Consider the following 7,679-nt stretch of genomic DNA (forward strand, 5'->3'; position numbering starts at 1 on the left):
CAAGGTTGGGCCTTGCTGGAGGAGTTTTATTCAAAGCGAACTGTCAAGGGGGTCCCATAAATCACCCAACCGTGTAAGGAACGCAAAATCAAGGAACATAACACCGGTATGACGGAAACTAGGGCGGCAAGAGTGGAACAAAACACCAGGCATAAGGCCAAGTCTTCCACCCTTTACCAAGTATATAGATGGATTAATTAAATAAGAGATATTTTTTATCCCAACATAATCATGTCCATCATGGAGCAATCTTCAACTTCACCTGCAACTAACAACGCTATAAGATGGGCTGAGCAAAAGCGGTAACATAGCCAAACAACGGTTTGCTAGGAAGGGTGAAAAGGTTAGAGGCTGACATGGCAATTTGGGAGGCATGGTAAAGCAAGTGATAGGTAGCGCAGCATCGCGATAGAACGAAGCAACTAGCAAACAAAGATAGAAGTGATATCAAGGGTAAATGGTCATCTTGCCTGAGATCCCTTAAGGAAGAAGAACGAGTCCATGAAGTAGGCAAACCAACGTAGTAGAACGAATCCTCACAACTCCGGAACGAAACCGAAGCTAACGAGAGAAGCAAACCGGAAAGAAGCAAACAGCATGGTAAACACAAAAGCATAATCATGGCATAATGGATAATCAAGTATGATGCATGACCGGTTTAATGAGGCATGGCATGGCAAAGTGCAACAAACAATACTACAAATTAAGTGGAGCTCAATATGCAACGAGTTGCATATTGAAGGAACACCACAACAATTATTTAGTTCTCTCTCGTTTAGGAACACAACACAATTACATGTTGGTTAACATGGCAAGAGGTGAAGCCTGAGCAAACCACCTATTTAGGAAAGTTTAAATGAGGCCGGAACAACAAACAACAATTCCGAAAAATCCCCATATGTCATTTAGCAATTTAATGCAAACACAATTTTAAACATTTAAATGTTGTTAACATGATGCGGATGACATACACAAGTTTTATGCAATTTTTATGAAAATGCTGACATTAGCATGTTATGAAGCATTTGGTCACCATGGCAGAACGAAAAGGGTGCCACGGCAGCGAAACGAAAATGGTGCCACGGCAACATTTTCGATGATCCGACAACTCGTCGAGATGTTGGTGCAAAACAAAGTGGGCGTGAGCGAGTCATGCAAGGATGGTGGGGTGCTCCTGGATTCCTGGTTCCCACGGGACGGCGGCATGGAAAATGAGGAACGTGCAAGTGACAACTCAATCACGGTGCAAATCTCGAGCATCTCATATAACACACGAGCATACGTTCACGAGCGGTCATCTCGGGGTTATAACTTTGAAGCGTGCATTTTCGGAACGGAATGACTCCGTGCGATGTAGAGGAAGTAGTGGTACTCTTGGGTCGTAGTGGAAGTAGTTGTACACGTTTCGTAGATGAACTTGGCGTAACCGTGCGGTAGTCGTACTAGGCATCCGGTGAACTTGGCGAAATCCACGAAGGCGTCCTTGGGCGTTCCTGGTTGCCGCGTCTTGGCAAATCGAAGGGGATCTTGGCGTCCATGCAATCGGCAGCGGAGGTGCACGAAACCAGCGGTAGAGGACAAGCCGGATCTGGACAGGATTGAAGACGAACGGCGAGGGGGCAACACTCTAGGAGGCAGTAAGGCGCGGGGACAGCAGGGGCTCGTCCATGGCGGCACTGACCTTCGGAGCACAACGGGGCGGCGAGGAGGGGTTTCCCCGGCGAGCAGTGGGATGGAGCAGGTGGCGAGACTTGGCGGTTGAGGACACTGGTGGTGCAGCGTGAGGAAAGAGAGGCCGGAGCGATGACGAGATGAAGGACGATGAGGAAGAGGGAGCTCCTCTCCCTGGAACGAGGAGGGAGACTAGGGGAATGGGCGCGGAGGAGGAGAGGATGGGGCAAGGGTGCCGATCCTCTGCGTGCGTTTCTCCGGGCGGTTGAGGTCGAACGGAGGAAGGAGGAGGTGCAGGCGCTGATGAGGCTAGGGGCATCGGGCCATGGCGGCGGCGGATCGGGACAGAGAGCGAGAGAGAGGTGGGGGTCGGGTGCTGGCGCGTGGAGGGAGATGGGGATCGAGCGCGAGGAGAGGGAGAGGGGTCCGGGCGCTCGCGGCGCTGGAGGGAAGGAGATGGGGATCGGGATGAAGGGGACCGGGATGAGCGAGGGGCTAGGGTTATAGAGGCGGCTGGGCCTAGGCGCAGATGGGCCTGCCTGGATAGGCTGCTGGGCTCTCTTCTCTCACTAATGAATAATAAAACAGAACAGAGAAAAGAAAGAAAAGAAAGAGAGGTTAGGGGAAGAAGTTGGACACGCGGATAATTTTCCCAGACTCACAAAAATGCACTTGTTCCGAGAAAATAGAAAAGGCCATGGTTGAAAGATTTAAATTCAAACTCATTTGATTGAAATTCAAATGATTTGAATAGGAAGTGAGGGTTAGGAAGGTCCAAAAATGTTCGAATTTTTGGTCGAGCTCCGGAAAATGATGAAAGAAATTATGGGCAAGGTTGCAGACCAAGAATTGAGATAACAATGGCATGGGATATTTTGCAAGTGGGTTATGGTTAATTCCAAATAAATGGAATAATTTTATTATAGCTCCCTAATATTGGAAGATATGTTATAAAGAGAAGTCACCCTTCCCTCAATTTAAATGGATCGAAGATCCATAAAATTTATTTAGATGAGTTTTTTTAAAAAAGGGGTTGCATGATGACATGATGCAATGCACATGATGCAAGGATAAATGCAACGAACAAAACAAATCACACAACGAATCTCGGAATACAAGGAAGGCATCTGGAGCGTCGGTCTCGGGGAGTTACAACACTCCACCACTACAAGAGGATCTCGTCCCGAGATCTAGGATGGCACCGGAGGGAAGCGGAAGAGGAAGAGAAGAGGTAAAACTAAGTTGGTTCTTCAACCAATGAGTGAAACCAAAGAACCTTGAGAGGTTGCACAGTTGAAAGAAAGAACACAACGGAGTTGAACACAATTGAGAGCACTGCGGTAGAGAATAGAAAAAAGAACACCATGTGAACCTTGGAGGCTGCAAGGCTATGAATGACAAGTATAATGGACAAGAAGGAATTGGAACCACTCTGGTTGAAACGAGATAAACAAGGAACAAGGAATATCAAATTGGGACAACACTCCGGTTGAAAAGAGATGCAAGACTTGATAAGATGAAAAGAACTTCAAGAGATGACACAACACTTCGCTTAAATGGATAAGCACGAAAAGAATACTATCCTCACAATTCTAGATGATGAGTGAAAAGAGAAACATCACAATGCCTCCGGAAGAAAGAATAGAAGTAGATCATTGGAATAACAAAATGGAGAATAAAATGCCAACTTCTGCCACAAATGAGCTTGGAAAGCACCCTTCTCAGAAGGTTATAACGGAGTTGTTAGAAAAACCAACAACGAAACGAATAAGCTTGTAGTGGGCTTATGGAATACATCTCAAGACCATTAGGTGACAACCGGCCACTAACGGAAACAATTGCTTTGATTGAGAGCACCGAAGAGATGAAAAACTTCTTCCACCAAGATGATAGAGACATAACTTGGATCATTGATAAACACCATAACAGTAACATTCCTTAGGGAAGGCTTAAGGTGAAATATAACCCAAGATACTCCAACAAAGAAATTGCTGGGTTGAAAAGATCTCATGATCGAAGAGAAAAATGATGGTTTTTAAAATATCTCATTCTTGACAACTTGTGAATCATAAAACTTGAAGGAAAATTATCAAGAATGACATACCACCACCTGAAAAGATAAGGTAGAAAGAATTGCACCTCAAAATGCAAGAAGAATAATACTTGATCTCCTCAAAACAAAACATGTGTTGAGCACCATGTTTAATTTTTGAGTATAGCTTGGCGGGTCATAACTTCGAGAGAAATCTTGAAGAACAATTCGAGAATGAATTTAATCCTTGATGAAGCACCATGTAGAACCTCCATGAAGAACTCCAATAATAAAAGAATGATAGAAAGGAAGAGAAATTGAAAGAACAAGGTGAAGCCTTGCAATGATTTAGATGGAGCTTTGCAACGATATAACCGAGAAAACTTGGAACTCCAGAAAAGAAAATATGAAAACACTTGGAACTAGAATTTATTCATCAAGAACAAACTCCGAAGGAAAGGATTAATCACTTTGAGGAAATAAGAATAAGATTTATTGTATGCTTATCCTTCATCAAATTAAATTGATGACAAGCAATGGATTTGGCATACTACTTATTCTTCTTGAGGGATAAAGGATAGAGGTAGAGCAAACTTGAGAAGGTATTGATGGAATCACCGATGGGATTTGGAAACAACGAATGAATTGGTATGATAACAACGGAAGAGGAAATCTTGAACGAACCACCGAAAGAATTGAAAATGAACGTAGAAAAGCCACAATTCACTGGGAAGAATTGGAAAACGAATGAAGATACTTGAGGGGATTTAGATACATGAGAACGAAGAGATCATGAACTGATTAGAGGGTATTTGAATGATTCACTAGTAAGATTTGGAGAATGAGAGCTGAAAGCTAAGAATGAATAATTCTAAGATGATGGGCTCCAGAGAATCAAACTGAAGAGACTCCTGAATTGCTCTGGATGGGTGAAAAGAATTCTCACAATCGAAAACAATTACGACAGGATGGCATCAAGCTTGAACTACGCATCTTTGGAAGAACGGGTAAGGATTAAAGAGGAACTCTTCTTCGGTCTTCAAAATCCGAGAATGACGACGAGAAACACCACCATGAATTGTTGAGACACTCCGGAAGGATTAAAAGAAATAAGGTTGAGCCAAAGATGAAAAGAATTTGAAAACGACCTTGGAGAAAGAATATGACTGATGAAAATTCATTCTTACATCAAACTTTGAAATGAATTTGGGAATAGCTCCGGGAAAATTAGGAGAGTCAGGAAAGATCCTGGGAAAAGACCAATGGGTTAGGGCCCACTCAAGAGAATCACCGTTGAAATGATTACTTGAAAGGGATATTGCAATGGTTGAATTAAATAGCTTGAATTAGAGAAAAACCTCGAAGTACTCAAATGGAATAAGAATGGAAACATGATTCTTCTGAGATATCTTGAGCACTCCGGATATGAACTGGGCAAGGTGAATAAATAAGAGAGCCTTGGTTAAGAAATTCACATGGAAAGATATGTGAAACAAAAGGAAGAGATATAATCACAACCAAAGCTTGAAATTAATCCACCAGAGAAGAAAAGAGAACGAAGAATGATAAACTTGAAGCTCCGTTAGTATCTTCCTAAGAATCACCGGATAAGAACATTGACGGGAAAAGAATGAAGAGAATTCCCACAAATAAAAGGATACATGATTAAGAAATCTAAGTCCTTGAAGAAAAGGGTGGGAGGGCGGGAAAACAAAGGCAACTTGGGGCAGATGGAATGGATACCGTTGAGAAAACTTAGAATTGATCTTATGGATGTTGAGATGATCGGATCCACTTGAAGAGAAGCACGCCGGTTGGAAAAGAATTAACATGACAACCTTGATGATCAAGAAGGATTAGTATTCACATAGAAATATGAGTACACCATTTAGGAAAGGTATGGATTCGACATTTGACTTCGAAGCAACTCGATTACCACAACTCAAAACAAAACAAAAGATTTGGCTTGCAGAATAAGCCGGAACAAACATATGATAGAGATTTCATCCAAAGTTTTCGTGGTGGGGCCCACACGGGCTCAATTGTACGGCACCATCATGTATAAGGCAGTGCACATGACATACGAAGTGTCCCCGAACCAGCATAGCCAAGGGTTCTTTAAGACACAACGAGACCACTGTAAAAACGACCATGGAAAGGCAGACCACTAGACGTCGAAGCCCAATCTCATATCATGCATCTGTCGAAAAGATATTCTAGGAGCTACTTGAATTCCCACCTATAAAACTCCCGAAACTTTCTGGTTATGCAATCTGGTGTTGAGGATACAGGGGAAGCAATATACATCTCACCCAAAACTAACAATCCCTACATCCAAGCTGTATCCATCCGTCAACACATAACCAAGAAACCTTCGGAAATCGTGTACCTCAACCTTCGAAAAGCATCCGTTATACAAGCTATGGCAATCCTCCCAAACTCCCGCCCCAGTACTGGGTGGCGTCGAGGTTATCTCACCAACAACTGCATAAAAGAGATTTTCGATGTCGGCAAAACTCAGGTATTCCAGAACTACAACGATAAAATTGTGACGACAACACCTCGGAGCTCAACTCCCCGGGTCACTGCCACATAAAAGACAGGAGGCACCAAGAACAATGTTCTCTTCACAAAACCATCGGAATGATTCCAAGATACCCGCGAGATCCTAAAAAAATTTAGTGAAATTTGAGGAGTGGAAAGTCAAACATCTATGTCAGGAGACCTCACCAGAGCGACGAAGAGACTGAGGAGTAAAAAGAATCCTACTCTCCGATATATATAATCCTAAGACTCAAAATATTTTTGTTCTAGACTCAACAACGCCAACGATTCGATCAAGCAGGGGGCTCCTAAGTCGGGGATGGCTCTGATTACCAACTTGTAACACCCACGATGCGGCTATATCTCCCACGTGTCGAAGCACGACTTAGAGGCATAACCGCATGGTGGTTTTCTCGCAAGAAGGGTCATCTTCACACAATCCCATGTAATGAACAAGAATGGGATAAAGAGTTGGCTTACAATCGCCACTTCACACAAGTACTTAAATAAATCATACATCATTCAGAGTACACACATAGTCCGACTACGGACGAAGCCAAAAGAAAAGAAGATAACCCAACTGCAAAATCCCTGATCGTTCCAACTGGGCTCCACTACTGATCAACATGAAACGAAACATAGCAACGAACAAGATCTTCTTTGAGCTCCCATATGAGCTCGGTTGCATCACCTGCACTGGTATCATCGGCACCTACAACTGTTGTGATAGTATCTGGTGAGTCATGAGGACTCAGCAATCTCAAAACCCGCGAGATCAAGACTATTTAAGCTTACGGGTAGGAAGTGGTAAAGTGGTGAGGTTGCAGCAGCGACTAAGCATGATATGGTGGCTAACATACGCAAATAAGAGCGAGAAGAGAGCAAACGGAACGGTCGTGAAGCTAGCAATGATCAAGAAGTGATCCTGAACTCCTACTTATGTCAAACATAACCCAAAACCGTGTTCACTTCCCGGACTCCACCGAAAAGAGACCATCACGACTACACACGCGGTTGATGCGTTTTAATTCGGATCTGGTGTCAAGTTATCTACAACCGGACATTAACAAATTCCCATCTGCCACATAACCGCGGGCACGGCTCTCGAAAGTTTATACCCTGCAGGGGTGTCCCAATTTAGCCCATCACAAGCTCTCACGGTCAACGAAGGATATTCCTTCTCCCAGGAAGACCCGATCAGACTCGGAATCCCGGTTTACAAGACATTTCGACAATGGTAAAACAAGACCAGCAAAGCCGCCCGGATGTGCCGACAAATCCCGATAGGAGCTGCACATATCTCGTTCTCAGGGCACACCGGATGAGCAGTCCGTACAACTAAAACCAGACCTCAAGTTTCCTTGAGGGGGCGCTGCAAAGGGCTCTAGTTTGGACCAACACTCGGAGGAGCACTGGCCCGGGGGGGGGGGGG

Source organism: Triticum dicoccoides, chromosome 7B, assembly GCF_002162155.2.
Source record: "Triticum dicoccoides isolate Atlit2015 ecotype Zavitan chromosome 7B, WEW_v2.0, whole genome shotgun sequence".
NCBI classification, from domain to species: Eukaryota; Viridiplantae; Streptophyta; class Magnoliopsida; order Poales; family Poaceae; genus Triticum; species Triticum dicoccoides.